General features: G+C 38.3%; 1 protein-coding gene across 1 annotated transcript in view; it reads left to right on the top strand.

Annotated features, from left to right (window-relative positions):
- The window catches only part of LOC122814922 (leukotriene A-4 hydrolase-like), a 334,501-nt gene that overhangs the window by 160,982 nt on the left and 158,185 nt on the right, over window positions 1–15,334 (top strand). The gene's annotated exons all lie outside the window — the stretch shown is intronic.

Genomic DNA, 15,334 nt, shown 5'->3' on the forward strand with positions numbered 1-15,334 from the left:
AAAATTACAAAGATAACATTTAAAAAATATAAAATATAAAAAAAGTATAAAAACAACATTTACAACAAAGAATAAAAAACAAAGTGAGTATGTACAATGGTTCATGGTGTTCCCTAATAGGGATATACAATTCACATGGTCAGACACAATTAAAGGTAGGAGATATTAGATGGCATACAGAGCTTGGTGAAATAGTTACCTGTTTGATATTTAGAGATTCTCCTTTCAGTATTTAACTTAATCAAGATTGGTACACGGGTAAAGCCAGTTCATTTTGAGATACTGCTTGAGGTTATTTTTGAATAGACCTATGGAGGATTGTAGGGTTATATAGTTTGGCAACAAATTCCAGGTTTTGACAACAAAGTTGGCAAATAGGGATTCACCAGCAGCATTGTTAGCTTTGTGGGTTTGGACGAGTAGTTTTTTGGCTGATTGCAGGGATCTCAAGTTGCTATAGGGCTTAATGATATTTATGAGTGAGGGGGTATCCTCAGGGTGGTACACAATTTTGTGTGCTATTTGGAGTTGATTGAATTGAATTAGACTGGGCAGTTCTAGCTACTCTAGTTGTTTCAGGGTCTGGCAGTGGTGCTTCTTCAAGTGATGTCAGCTCTCAGGAGCCAGTTCTTTCATCTGGTCTCTGGCAGGGACTTTACTACAGGACCATGCATCCTGAGCATGTGAACCTCATTTCCTCACCCCAAACAGGGGTGAAACAGAGACAGTGTGCTTTTCTTCCTAATGCCAACTGCAGCAGGTGCTTGAGCCATTAATCAAACTCAGGTCACCTGGGTTGTAGTCAGGGCTTCATACCTCAATGTATACAGAGCTGGCAGGTAAGTCAGAGTTTTTTTTTACCTAAGTGCATACAGAGCTGGCAGGTAAGTCAGAACTTTATACCTCTATGCAAACAAAGCTGGCAGGTAAGTCAGAACTTTTCACCTCTATGCAAACAGAGCTGGCAGGTAAGTCAGGGTTTTATACCTCAGTGCATATAGAGCTGGCAAGTAAGTCAGAGTTTTATACCTCAGTGCATACAAAGCATGCAAGTAACTCAGAGTTTTATACCTCAATGCATACATAGCTGGTAAATAAATAAGAGCTTCATACCTCTTTGCATACAGAGCTGGCAAGTAAATCAGAGCTTTACACCTCTTTGCATACAGAGCTGGCAAGTAAGTTTGAGTTTTATGTCTCTTTGCCTGCAGAGTTCATAAGCTAAGTCAAAGCTTTATATCTCTTTGTATACAGAGTTGGTAAGTTAAGTCAGAGCTTTATATCTCTTTGCATACAGAGTTGGCAAGTTACAGCGGAGTTTTATACCTCAATGCATTTAGAGTTGACAAGTATTCTATCACTACAACTGGCCAGAATTTTAAGTGATGCTTTAGATGGCAAATAGCAATGACAAAAACGTTCATATACTGGATGCAAAGTAAACATCAGAACACAAAATGCACATAAGACTATGGAATCTATGTTAACTCACAAATAAACTAAGATACTAAGAAATGCAATATTTATTTCACAGAGCAGGCACTTTGGACTGGATCACAGAATCCCATGTGTGTGTGTGTGTGTGTGTGTGTGTGTGTGTGTGTGTGAGTCTAGGCTTAAAATGACCTCTGGGTCGATAGTCTAGTAATCCCCTATGATCTTATGATCTTATGAAGATACATAATAAAGCAATAACATAAAATGCACCTGCAGTGATAAACTCCTAAAGGAATTCTAGTAAGATGATGGGCAGAAGACCATCAACAAGGCTGTCATTGTCTATTACAGAGAAGCTTAGGTGAACTGGGTGAAGAGAGTCTTACCTTCCTTTTCAATGTCCTTATCTCTAAAAATGTCCAACTTTCCTCTGAAACTATCACTGAATCATATTATTGTAAAACTAAAAGCTCTGCATTGTTATTATTATTGGCATTTTTGTATTATTAGTTTTAAACCTATCTCTTAGCCTCTGAACATTAAAAGTCATAACATTGGCATTTAAAAATCAGAGCAGCGGATTAGGAACAAGACTACATTCTTATTGTTTACAATAAATGGTCTTCACATACTATGACCTGTATATCTAGTGACAGGGAATCTTTGTATAGGCTTAGTTTATGTATTAAACAAGATATGTATGTATAAACAGAAAACAAGGTATGTAGCCATAAACAGATAACAAAGTATGTACCCTGTGACACTGCCAGCCCAGCTATCTGGAATTTTGTAAATAATCATATGTCATTTGTGAACACTAATATGATTCATATGCTTGTCTTACAAATGTAAGAGAACTATATGTTATGTTTATATTAAACCACTGGTGCAGAAATGTGTGTTCAACAGGGTTTGTACAGTACTGAGCTTCAAGAATGTGTCCACAGTGTACCCTACTGGAAAAGAACAGAAATGTATATAAACTATATACCTGTGCAAATGTATGTTTTAATAGTAGAAGCGGGAACATACAGAGTTAACTTGCAAAACTTCAAGAAAATAAGTTGAAATTAAAGTGTTTTATTATTGTGTTATCTCTCCATTCAGTTCAGCAGCAGACACAATGTCTAGATCTAGAAGATTTTGTATTGTCTTGAAACAGAAATAATTACTAGGTTTCAAATGTAAAAGTGTTTTATTGTTTTACAACTTCCAAGTTCTGCAAACTTCTGAGAGGTATGAATTTCTCACACAGAGATGTTAAAATTCTATTAGTATCTGTTTAGCCTGGGAACTGAAGTTAGATGACAAAGAGTGATGTCATCCAACCTAACCCAGCAGTAAATTTTATTATTAATTTAATAACTCTTCCAGAGAGAGACTGGACATTTTGTATCTTGTCTTGGACCTAGAAACATCCACTCAGCACATCTGCTTCCATGTTGTCTGTAAGTAAGACTTAGGGTATAGTGTCTCTTTTAGATATAGATAACAGTAAAGATTAATTTAGATGTTTTCTGCATTTATTTGAGACTGTCCTGCAATGTTGTTTTAAAATATTTCCTGTTATTTTGAACTCTGAAGTAACTGTGTTGTTTCAGTATTGTCTTGTTCTTTTATTTATTATTAAATATATTTAACTCTATCTTTGTGGCTGATATTTGTGAAACATATTTAAGCTCTTAAAGTACTTGCATATGTACTTGGTGACACTGTACAGGCCACTCCTAAATAGCATTGCAAGTCTTGGTCAAAACTACCATTTGATAATCATAACATTACACAGTGGGATTAGTCACCCTTTGGCAAGTGCCTTAAAGTAGCTGATAAGTGATTCTGGTGGCAGTGATAACTACCTCATAGTCTGGACATAAGGGGTCATAGCTAATAAACCTGTGCCAGCCTTTCCCAGGTGTGTGCGTTTGTGCATAAATCAAATCTCAAAGTGTGTGTGTGTGTGTGTGTGTGTGTGTGTGTGTGTGTGTGTGTGTGTGTGTGTGTGTGTGTGTGTGTGTGTGTATGCCAGCTACTTGGGCAGGGACACGAAGCACTGGCTGGACAGAGAGAGAGTATTGAGATGACTTGGATTGGCACCCTGGCTAAAGACTCAAGTCTATTGTTGTGCCAGTGGGGAGTCTTATTGAAGATCTGAAGAGAGAGGGAGAAACCAGCTCCAGACTGACTGTGCTCTCTGTGTGATCCTAAGGGAAATTTCATTTTACTGTGTGTGCATACTTGTCATCCTCCCATTGTGTACATCCCTCACTGTTGCCAGTGGTGAGGATTGAGTCTCCTTGATTACTGGGCCAGTGTAGGGACATCACATACCCATAAACAAAAAACAAAGTATGCACCCATAAATAGAGAAGAAGGTATGGTCCCATAAAAAGATAAGTTATGCATCCATACACAGAAAACAAGGTACACACCCATAAACAGAAAACAAGGTATGTAGCCATAAACATAAAACAAGGTATGTACGCATAAAAAGAAAACAAGGCATGTATCTATAAACAAATAACAAGGTATGCAGCCTGTGACAATGTGAAGTATTGTCAGCTATGCCAGGAGAAGTAGGGCAGTGGATGTCTAACATATGCCAGCATAGCTAGCTCAAGTTGTGTAAAGAATTATATGTCATTTGCATATCAATTAATCCATTATATGTCATTTGTATATCAAACTGACTTGTACACGTGTTTGTGTTGAAAATGTATTTGTAAAGTTGATTGTGTTAAAAATGCACCAACAGTGGGTTCTGCTGGACAGAAAAAGAAGTATACCTGTATGTCAGACTATACGGTAACTATTGAAATTAATACATTGTAACAGAGGACACTGGAAGATAAAAGGTTAATCTCAGTCCAGCTAACTTTGAAAACATAGTTTGAAATTAAATTACTTGGTATAAGCCAAAAACATTGTATCTCACAGATCTGAATGCAGCAGAGACAACAAGTCTGTACTAGGAAGCCTTCTGTATTGTCTTTAGCAGTGAACTAATTGCTACTCTGGAAGGGTGGAAGTTTAAAATTGTTTTACAAATTCCAGAAGCTGCAACAGATCTTAGCAAAGCTCTATGTTTGTAGATTCTGGTCCTGTTGCTAGTAAAGGAGGTGGTATGGAAACCAGAAGTCAGATGACCACATGTGTGTGATGTCATTCTGTAATCCAGGACTAAAATGATGTTTTAGAAGAGACCGAATTCTCAAAGCAATCTGTTTTTGAAACCTGACCAAGAAGGAAGACCACTCACCCACTTCATCTTGCCTTGCTTAATTAAGTAGGAAACATTAATTCTTTAGATCAGTCAAGAAAATATACTGAGATTAATTAAGTACTGTTTTTCTGTATCTGTGTGAATCTATCCATCTGTGTTATTTTTAATATTTCCTGTGTCTGAAATTCTGGTGTTTATTGTAAATAGATATTTAGTATTTTCATGTTCTTTTGTTGTTTATTATTAAATATATTTAACTTTTAATTGTGGCTGGTCCTTTAGAGAATATTTTTACCTTTGAGAGTACTTACATTTATTTGGTGACACTGTGGCCACTCATGAAAGCATTGCTGTTTGGTCTATATTACCGTTTGTATTACTATTAAATTCACTCAGTATAATTGGGTTCCTTTGTAAGAGCCTTAGAGTTGCTGGCTTTGGAGTGTCTGGTGGCAGTAACTACCTTAAAGTCTGGGCAGAGGGGTACAGCTAGTACATTTGTGACAGCCTTTTCCAGGTGTGTGTGTGTGTGTGTGTGTGTGTGTGTGTGTGTGTGTGTGTGTGTGTGTGTGAAAATCAAATCTCAGAGAGTGTGTATGTCAGCTACTTGGAGCAGGGACACAGAGCACTGGTTTTACAGAGAGAGAGTGGTGGAGGACTTGGCTTGGACACTTGGCTGAGGACTCAACTCCACATCTGTGCTAGTGGGGAGTCTTATTGGGGGCCTGAAAAGAGAGAGAGAGGGAAACCCAGCCCCTAGAGTGAGTGTGTTCCCTGTGTGCTCTTAAGAGAAATTGTGCCTGATGCTGAATCTGGAAATATTGAGTGTATCTGTTTTTGTTCCAAGTGAACATCTCTCACCAGTGTCAGTGGTGAGGACTCAGGCTCCTTGATTACTGGACCAGAGTTGGGATGTCACATACTTATAAACAGAAAACAAGGTATGCACCCATAAACAGAAAACAAGGTATGCACCCATAAACAGACAGCAAGGCATGTACCCTTAAACAGAAAACAAAGTATGTACCCATAAACAGATAACAAGGTATGTACCCAAAAACAGATAAGGCATTCACCCATACACAGAAAACAAGGAATTCACCCATAAACAGAAAACAAGGTAAGCACCCATAAACAGAAAACAAGGTATGTGCCCATAAACAGATAAGAAGGTGTATACCCATACACAGAAATCAAAGTATGCACCCATAACAGAAAACAAGATATGTACCTATAAACAGAAAACAATGTATGCATCCATAAAAAGAAAACAAGGTACGTACCCATAAACAGATAGCAAGGCATGTATCTATAAACAGATAACAAAATATGCACCCATACACAGAAAACAAGATACGCACCCATAACAGAAAATAAAATATGCACCCTTAAACAGAAAACAAGGTATACACCCATAAACAGACAACAAGGTATGTACGCACAAAAAGAAAATAAGGTACATACCCATAAACAGATAACAAGGTATGTAACCATTAACAGGTAACAAGGTATGCACCCATAAACAGAAAACAATGTAAGTACCCATAAACAGATAACAAAGTATGCACACATACACAGAATAAAGTATGCACCCATAAACAGAAAACAAGGTATGTACCCATAAACAGATAAGTAGGTATGCACCTTTTACACAGAAAAGAAGGTATGCACCCATAACAGAAAGGAAGATATGCACCCATAAACCGAAAATAAGGTATGCATGCACCCCTGAAAAAAAAAACAGATAACATACCTATAAACAGATAAGAAGATATGCACCCATACACAGAAAACAGGGTATGCACCCATAACAGATATGCACCCTTAACAGAAAACAAGTTATGTACCCATAAACAGAAAACAATGTAAATATCCATAAACAGAAAATAAGGTATTCATGCATAAGCATAAAACAAGGTATGTACCCACAAACAGAATTAGTGAAGTGAAATCTCGGAGATGATATATTTAAGTAGCAGGGGTGGTGGGGGGCACATCCCCCCACATGGGGGGTGCAGGGGCATATAGTTGAAGGGTAATATGTTTCTGTATGCACTTGTGCTGGAATATAGTAAGTGTTGATATCCTGTGTGTTTTCAGGATTTTGAGTTTTTAGTATTTTGAACTTTCAGGATTTTGGTCTTCAGGATTTTGGGCTTTCAGGATTCTGTAGCACTTATATATATATATATATATATATATATATATATATATATATATATATATATAAAACAAAGGTGTGGAGACACAGCTACTCACCCTGCTGGATGTTAGATTTGTAACGATTGATTTATTTTTTTAAATATTAGTTTTAGGAAATCTGTTCTATGATGATTTAAGTTTTTGAACACTGATCACATCAACGTCACATTTCTGTCATGCAGCCCTATTAACTCTGTGGTCTGACTAGTTAACAATAAATGCAAAATATGCTTATTTTGTTAAACTGGATTTATATATACAGTATAGTGAGACAATGCATACACACATAACATGCAAATATGACGGCAGTATAGATGATTAGCACATTTGTGTTCAACATTCAAAAAGTGTGAACACTAATCTGCAAATTTGTTTGAGATTGCAGTATCTTGGAGAAATCCCCTTACTCTAAGGTATGGTATTCTTAAAGTTGATATGCAATGATCATAGCTTGTATGGCCTTCCTGCAAGATGTATTGAGGAAGATTTATAGGGTTTGCACAATTATAATATTTTTCTGATTTTTTTTCCCTAGGAAAACGACTGTTGTGTAAGCATTTCTGATTTTTTTTTGTTTGTAGTTTGCATAATTACAATGGCAGTTCAATGGCTGTGATAAGAAGTCTACATTGTAAATGAACTTGAATGATCCCTTTACCTGTAGCTTACCTTACTGTTGATGAGATGAAGTGAAAGATTCTTCATGACCAGAAGACTGATTTTGAATCTTTGTTTTAGTGTTTTCTATGTGTAGATGAAAATTTAGATTTGAGTCTTACCAGAGGCCTAGGTTCTTGAAGAACTCTGTTGTTCCAGGAACAAAAAGCTTTTGATTTAGGATGTGCAAGTGTAGGAAGTACTGTAGAGAAGTTTTAGCATGTTCCAAAGTGCATTGCTTTGTTTCTTGTGCAGTTGAAATATACGTGCTTTTTGTTTAGACCATAAGATAGTAGGAGGAAGTCATCCTGTAATTATTTTTTGATGTTTTTATAGGATCCCCAGACCTGTAAATTACCTTGTCATCTGCTTAGGAGTACTAAAGGAGATGTGTGTGTTCATTGGGTAATTTAAAAGAGAGAAGAGAAGCAATAATGCATCCCTCTGCTCCCCAGAGCCAGTTGCAGTGCAAAGCAAAGTATGTCCACTATCATGAGTTAATGCAGCTGCAGAGGTAAACTATAATAGCCATGGGAGTAGAGAGATGTTCCTGCTTGAACAAAAATGTTTACATGTTTTCCTTTGTCTCGGCTGGAGCTCCTTCTGTGTGGAGTCTGCATGTCCTCCCCGCGGTTGAGTGGCATTCGAAAGACATACGCAGAATGGGCGTGCCTTCGCTGAAGGTTGGATGTCAAGCTGGCACCTCGGTACCAGTAAAAAATCTACTGCCAATCATTAGCAGACCGGAGTTTTGCTGTGGCGACCCCTAACCGGGAAAAGCCGAAAGAAGAACAACAACATGCTTTCCTTTGTCTGGAAGTCCTGTTTTCAGCATGTTTGGCTAGTTTTCAACAAATGTATTTTTAGCATGTTTACTGAATTATCACTTAAGACATAGACAAACATAAATTTATATAAAAGGAAACAAAGCATGTTAACGTTCACAGTTATAAAATTACACATTGTATACTTTATTTTACACAATTATTATCAATCCAGCATTAAATACATTTCTCAATCCCTGCCTTCCCTTAACCTCACTCCCCCTCCAAAACATTATTCTGTATATATTGTTCGCACTATTTCCATTTTTTTATCTAATTTGCCCCTCCCTTTTCTAAAACTCCTACCTCCAATTCTTTTATTTCTGTTACAATATTCACTACTTTAAAAACAGCTGGTTTAGATTTTGATTTCCATTTTCTAGTAACTGCTTTTTTGTCAGCCACCAGAATTAAACTTAACAAGGCCTTACTATGTCTAGGCAATTCAGATCACGTATCCTGCTCAAAAAAACATTTCTTTAGTTGCACCCATTTGCTCATCCGATATTTATGTCAGAGTACTCTGATGGGAATTTATAAACTCTGTCACTCATTACACTCCCAAAACATATGCTTTCAGTTCCCTTTTTCTTCCCCATCACACCTTCAACATTTGCCATCTACCTGAAGAAAAATTCTCTGCAGTCTGCTTGGGTGGTATAAAATACCTATGCAAACACTCCCTAACAAAAATCCTAAATTTTCATATTTGGGAGCCATACATGTATCCTCCCATTGTTTCCTTGTGAATTGCTTATCCAGTCTGTCTTCCCAACCATTTTTTAACCTTTGATGATTGATTTTTATAGTTAGCGCGCAATATTTTATATGCCCTACTAATTCTCTCTTTTTTGACAGCAGCTTCTGTTCTAGATTCTACTAAAAACTCTACCAGTACTGTTTTTTTACTTAGGGTTCCTGTATTCCTTTCTCTTTCCCTGTACTCTGAATTTCTAGCCTGCAGCCCCAATGTATGCTTGGCCTCTTCCTGTTCTTTTACCTTTCCCTCTCTATTTGCTCCATATCTCTTGGTTCTTTTGCCAATTTTCTCTTTTAAATTCCAGCCACCTCCTGCCTACTCTCTGCACCTCTAATTGTAGTGATCCTTATCTGCCGAATCTCTTTTCTCCATTCTCATGCTGGTTTAGTTCATAGGTTCATATGTTCATAGGTAGGTACTAGGCTAAAGGGTCTAAGTAAGCCTAGCCAACAAGGTTCCCTGGCTTACGCCACCCAAGAAAGTTAATTTCCTGTGCCTCTGTCGAGCAGAGCCACAGAACTGATCCCCGGGGTGTATTTCCTATTTCCCATCCACTCATCAAGATTTTTCTTGATGAGTGCTAATGAGGAACTTTGCTTGACATAGATGGGTAGCTTGTTCCAGCATATAGGAAGTCTCTGGGACAGGAATCTATCCCTCCAGCATGTCCTGTTTATTGTGGTGACAAGGTTTAGGTCCCTAGAGCATGTAGCTCGGAGGGATTGGGATTTCTTTAGGTGTAGCATGTCCAACAGCTCTGGGTTTAACATAGCTTTAAATGTTAGGCAGAGATCTCCTCAAAGCAGGCGAATGCTACAGAGTAAAGGTGGAGTTTTTTGAGACGGTCAGTGCAGGTCATCTGTTTGAGTCCAGTAATACTCTTTGTGAGGTACTTCTGTGGCCTTTCCAGCTGCTGCAGATGTCTTGTGAGGTACATTCCAAAAGGGGCATTGTACTCTATAATGGGTCTAATGAGTGCCGAGTAGAGGGGAACAATGACCTCTTTGTTCCTGGATGAGAGCCCTTTTGTGATGAGGTGTGCCACACAGAAATATTTCCTGACTACTGTGGTAATGTGATTATCAAAGGAGAGAGTACTGTCCACCTGGGTCCCAAGGTCTCATCACACATTTAGCGTTAAGAAGATTGCTGTTTATGTGGTAGTTCATGGGTACAGAGTTTTTACCAAAGGGGATGACAATGCACTTTTTGGCAATGAGCTTGAGGCCATGGCTCTGACACCAGGCATCTGTCTCAGTGAGGCCCTTCTGTAGGATGTCCACATCATTTGAGGACTCGACTATGGCTCCAAGTTTGCAGTCATTTGTGAACTTCATTAGCCAGAGGCCTTCTCTGTTAGCCTCTACTTCAGAGAAGTAGATACCAAACAGGAGAGGTCCCAGGACTGAACCCTGTGGTACTCCACTTGTCACTGGTTTGAAGTCAGATTTGGAGTCTGCAACTTTTACAGTGTGGGTTCTGTCAGTGAGCCAGTTGGCAACCCATCTTGTGATGTAGGGATTTATACCTAGTTCAGTGAGTTTATCTATAATTCCAGAATGGGGGATGGTGTTGAAAGCCTTGGCAAGGTCAAGATAGGCTGTGTGAACCACCTTACCCTTGTCTACGGCTTTGGTGACTGCCTCAAAAAAGTTGATCAGGTTCAGAAGGCATGATCTGCCTTTCACAAACCCAAACTGGGTGGGGTCCAGAGTTTGGAGGTTACCAATTTCTTTGTTTATGAGTTCCATGATGATACGTTCCATGGCCTTGCAGACCAGGCTCGTCAGGCTAATAGGCCGATAGTTCCCAGAATCAGTGGTGGCTCCCCCTTTGTGGAGTGGGATAACTGTTGCTGTGTGCCATTCAGTGGGCACAAAGCCTCATGTGAGACTATGATTGAACATGGTGCTTAGATGGGGAGCCAGTTCATTCTTTAAGTTCATGTAAAATGCAACCTGGGATGTTGTCCGGTCCCATGCTGTGTTTTTGGTTTTAGAGAGTGCAGCTTTTACCTGTATAAATGTGATTACAGGGACTCTGCATTCTTCCTGTATAGATATGGGCCCTTTAGGGGGTGAGAGGGGGCTAAAGTTAGAACTGAACCTATCTGACAGGATGTTGGCAATATTAGTTGGTTCTGTAATTTTCATGCCATTGTGCTGTAACTCAGAGCAGATCTGGGTGTTGCCATTGAGATTCTTGACATAGCTATAGAGTGCTTTGTGGTTGCCCTTAGAATCAGTGGCAATTTTTTTTTCGTAGCTAGCTTTGGAGGATCTTATAAGGAATCTCAGCTTCTTACTGAGGCTGACCAGGGAGCTCCTCCACTCATGGGATTTTACTCTCTTTTGCAACAGTTTCTTCCTTCTGTTGTACAGTTTGTTTATGGATCTTGATTCTGTTTGGGATAGCATGATTAATGCACTTGTGTAAGTGTTTATAGAGTGCATTTGTGTAGGATTCAGCAGTCATAACTGTATTGTCCATCTGCATGGGTGTCATGAAGTTTGCCACTTCTGTCTTAAGAAGCATGAAGTTGGCTTTGGAGAAATTTTTTACCATGGTTTTCTTAATGGTGGGTGAGGGTATGATGCAGATATCTAGGGTGATTAGCTTATGGTCAGATCTGACCAATGAGGAGTTGACTTCAGGTGTGGAATACCAGTCACTCATGTTGGTAATGACTAGGTCTAGGATATTGTTGCCCCTGGTGGGGGTGTGGATAAGTTGATCCAGGGCATTGGAATTTATGAATTCCAGAAAGCGTTGAATGAAGGAGTTGGTACATGAGTAGTTTTCCCAGTTAATGGTAGGGTAGTTGAAATCGCCCATTATTAGGATGTTTGGTTGAACCCTAATATTTTCCAGTATATCAAGAAATGAGGAGTGGGAATCCTGGGGCATGGTGGGGGATCTGGATTGCAGTTTTGCCCTCAGTTAGTTGCACTTGGATAACCTCAGATGCATTATGCTGAGCAACTAGCCTGGAGGTCTTTATATCCTTAATGAATATGGACACACCTCCGCCTTTGGTGTTCTGGTCCAGGTTAGATGGCCGAAAAGTGTGGTATGAATTATAGCCTGGTAATGCAGGGGTGCTCTCTAGAGCCTTGAACCAGATCTCAGTCACTGCATAGATATCGATGTTCTCCATTTTAAGGAGTGCCTCGAGTGAGTGCATTTTGAGATTTAGACTTCTAGCATTGAGTAGCATTACCCTCAGTTTTTGCTTCCCTATTCCTGTTACGGTGTTGAATTTGTCATTTGAACCTTGCCTAAGAAAGGCACTATAGGGGCGGCAAAAGCCTTAGCCAGTATCCGTAATCCCAGGGGCGAGAGGTGCAGGCCATCTCTGGCAAAGCACTGTGGTCTGTCGACCATGTCGTCCCAGGCAGACATGAATAATTTCTTCTACTTTATGAATATAATATATATTTTTTTAATTATTCCAAGTCTTTTGAGTTTCTATTGCCATGACGGGAATGGACCCCATTCCTAACTCAAAGTATGATTACAGTTCATGAAATTAGTATTGTTTCAGTCTTTGATGTTAGCCAGAAGTGCTCTTTGCAGCACCCGCAATGTGCCCAGTAATGACTTCTTCTGCAATTCATATAGAGTTACATGTATCGGTAACGTTTCTACATATGATTGTAAATTCTTTTTTATAAGAGCCGTTGCTCCTACTACTAGAACTATCTGGGTGTCCTTCCTCCACATTGCCCTTATTTCTGCCTGCAAATCCAAGTATTTTATGACTTTGTGTCTCTCTGTATGTAAGACATTGCAGTCACTGGGTGTATCAATTTCAGTTATCATTTGTACTTTTGTCTTCTTTTCATGGACTATTATATCTGGTTTTCTCGCATCTGTTTTTTGAAATGTAGGTAATGGATGATCTCATGTGATATAAACTCCATTTTCTATGATGTTTCGTGGCTCATGTTTCCAGTCTTTTTCAGCTACTTCAAAATTACAATGTTTGCACAATCCCCAGTTGCCACATTATTATGCCTTTCAGTATACAGTCCTTCCACCATTAGTATATCACAACCAGCAACAAGATGTGCAACTGTTTCTAATTTTATTTTACAAACTTACATTTGTCTGTTTCTCCCACATGTTCAATGGACTTTGCAAACCAATGTGTAAGTAGTCCTCTATCTTGGACTGCCTTTCATCTTTTGGTTTAAAGTCACCTCTCCTTAAGCATTCCTATGTTCAATCCTGATCAACATGAGGTTCTTCCAGGAGTTTTCTATACTTGCAACTATATTTATGCATTTTCCACATTTCTTGCCTTACAGTTTTAAATCATCGACAAAGAGAAGATGAGAAGTCTTTGCACTTTGTTGCATTCTGGGAGCCAAATTATAGCCACGACCTAATCTGTTAAACAGACAGCTTAATGGGTTAAGGGCAAGGCAAAAGAGTATGATGACAGAGAGTCACCCTGGAATATCCCCCTTTTGATTTTTATACTTGGAATAATAATTTACCCTTTATCATGACTTAACTGCAAAGTGGTTTGCCACTGCTTCATGGTCGCTGTGATGTAATTTATCAGTGTAGGGTGTATCTTGTACATTTCTAACCACTCTTTAATCCATAAATGTCAGATACTGTCAAATGCTTTTTTGTAGTCAATACATGCCATACTTAGATTCTTCCCCTTTTTACAGTTCTCCACTATGACTTTATTTTGCAACATATTATCCTTTGTTACATATGACTTTTTTTATTGCCCTTTTGTTCTATTGCCATAATTGAGTTTTCTTCTAAATGACTATAACCTCTGTTAGCATCACTTCCAGTGTATAGTTTGTATGTCTTTGGAAAGCAAGTTATTGGTCTATAAGTTTTAGGGTAGCTTGCAGGTTCACTCGTTAGTAGGAGCATTGTTTTTCCTGTTGTTAACCACATTGGTGTCTGTTTGGGGTGCGCATATAAATAGTTCTTACTCATGGCTAAATTTTTGTGCAAAGATGTTAATACTTTTACCAGAAGTTAGGTACTGCATCTGAGCCTGGGGTTTTCCAGTTAGAGGCTTTTCTTAACTTTATTTCCATCTCTCTGACTGTAACTTCATCCCATTTCATATCCTGTACCTTTGAATTTCTTGTTCTTTCTTTTACTTCTTCCATCCATTTAGCATCTTTGTTATGATCTACAGGATCTTCATAAATACTTCTCCAAAATGTATCTATTTCTTCTTTTTTGGTGGCCTTTCAATTCCTTTTACCTTGTTTCCCAATTCTCTATAAAACTTTTTCAATAAATTGCTTATTTTGTACTTTTCTTTTATATTTATCTATGTATCTTCTAAGTTTTTCTGCCTGTGCTGATATTTTTAGTTTATTATTTGCAATAGTGCATGGTAAATTCTGATTTTTTTATAGTACTGTGCTTTGCTTTTATCATGCCTATCTTTCTATGTATTTTTGTTGATCTGTTTCCTCTTCTATACTCTCCTAACAGTGACACTTCTTGTCTTAATTGCTTTATAGTTTTCTCTGTTCAGTACTTCCTTGATGGTATTCAGTTTCCCCTTCCTTTCCCTCACTACCCTATGTTCTTGTGGTAGCATTTTATCTTTTATTAATTTATCTGCACAGTAATATATCTTGTTTACTTCTGTTATATCGCATGGATCTCTATGTGCAGTCCTAATTACTATGCTTGCTTGTTTTATCAAATTTCTGACTTTTTGGGTTTTATTGACCTTCTGCAGTCTATTTCTTTCATTGAACTTAATATGTCTATCTCTATTAAATCAAGCAACTCTTCTCTTAGCTCATTTTCTTCTAAACTGAGGACACATTTTTTGTTTTTCATTTCGTGTGGTAATTCTACGGAAAGTTCTAAAGCATCTTCGTATGGCACATTCTCTTCAATTTCATCCTATGTCATTCGTTGCTCTGTCATATGGGAACTCAGTGGCCTATCACTCCTCAACATTGACTGCACCAATGTTTCCACAGTTTCCTGTTCCTTCTCTTGCTGTCCAACTTCAAGTGAACGTTTATACTGGTTTCCTATGGAAGGATCCAAAATATCTTCATACGGCATCTGACCAGTTGCTTCCAATTCCACTGATTCCTCCTTAATTTGGATGTCCATTCCTCTATCCTACTGTGGTGCTTTCTGAGTTATATTTTCTACACTGACTCCTTCACTTCGCAGGTACTCCGTAATCTCAGTTTCTATTTCTTTATCTTCTACATTACTAAT

Source organism: Protopterus annectens, chromosome 11.part0 (genome assembly GCF_019279795.1).
Source record: "Protopterus annectens isolate FY-2018-M chromosome 11.part0, PAN1.0, whole genome shotgun sequence".
NCBI classification, from domain to species: domain Eukaryota; kingdom Metazoa; phylum Chordata; order Ceratodontiformes; family Protopteridae; genus Protopterus; species Protopterus annectens.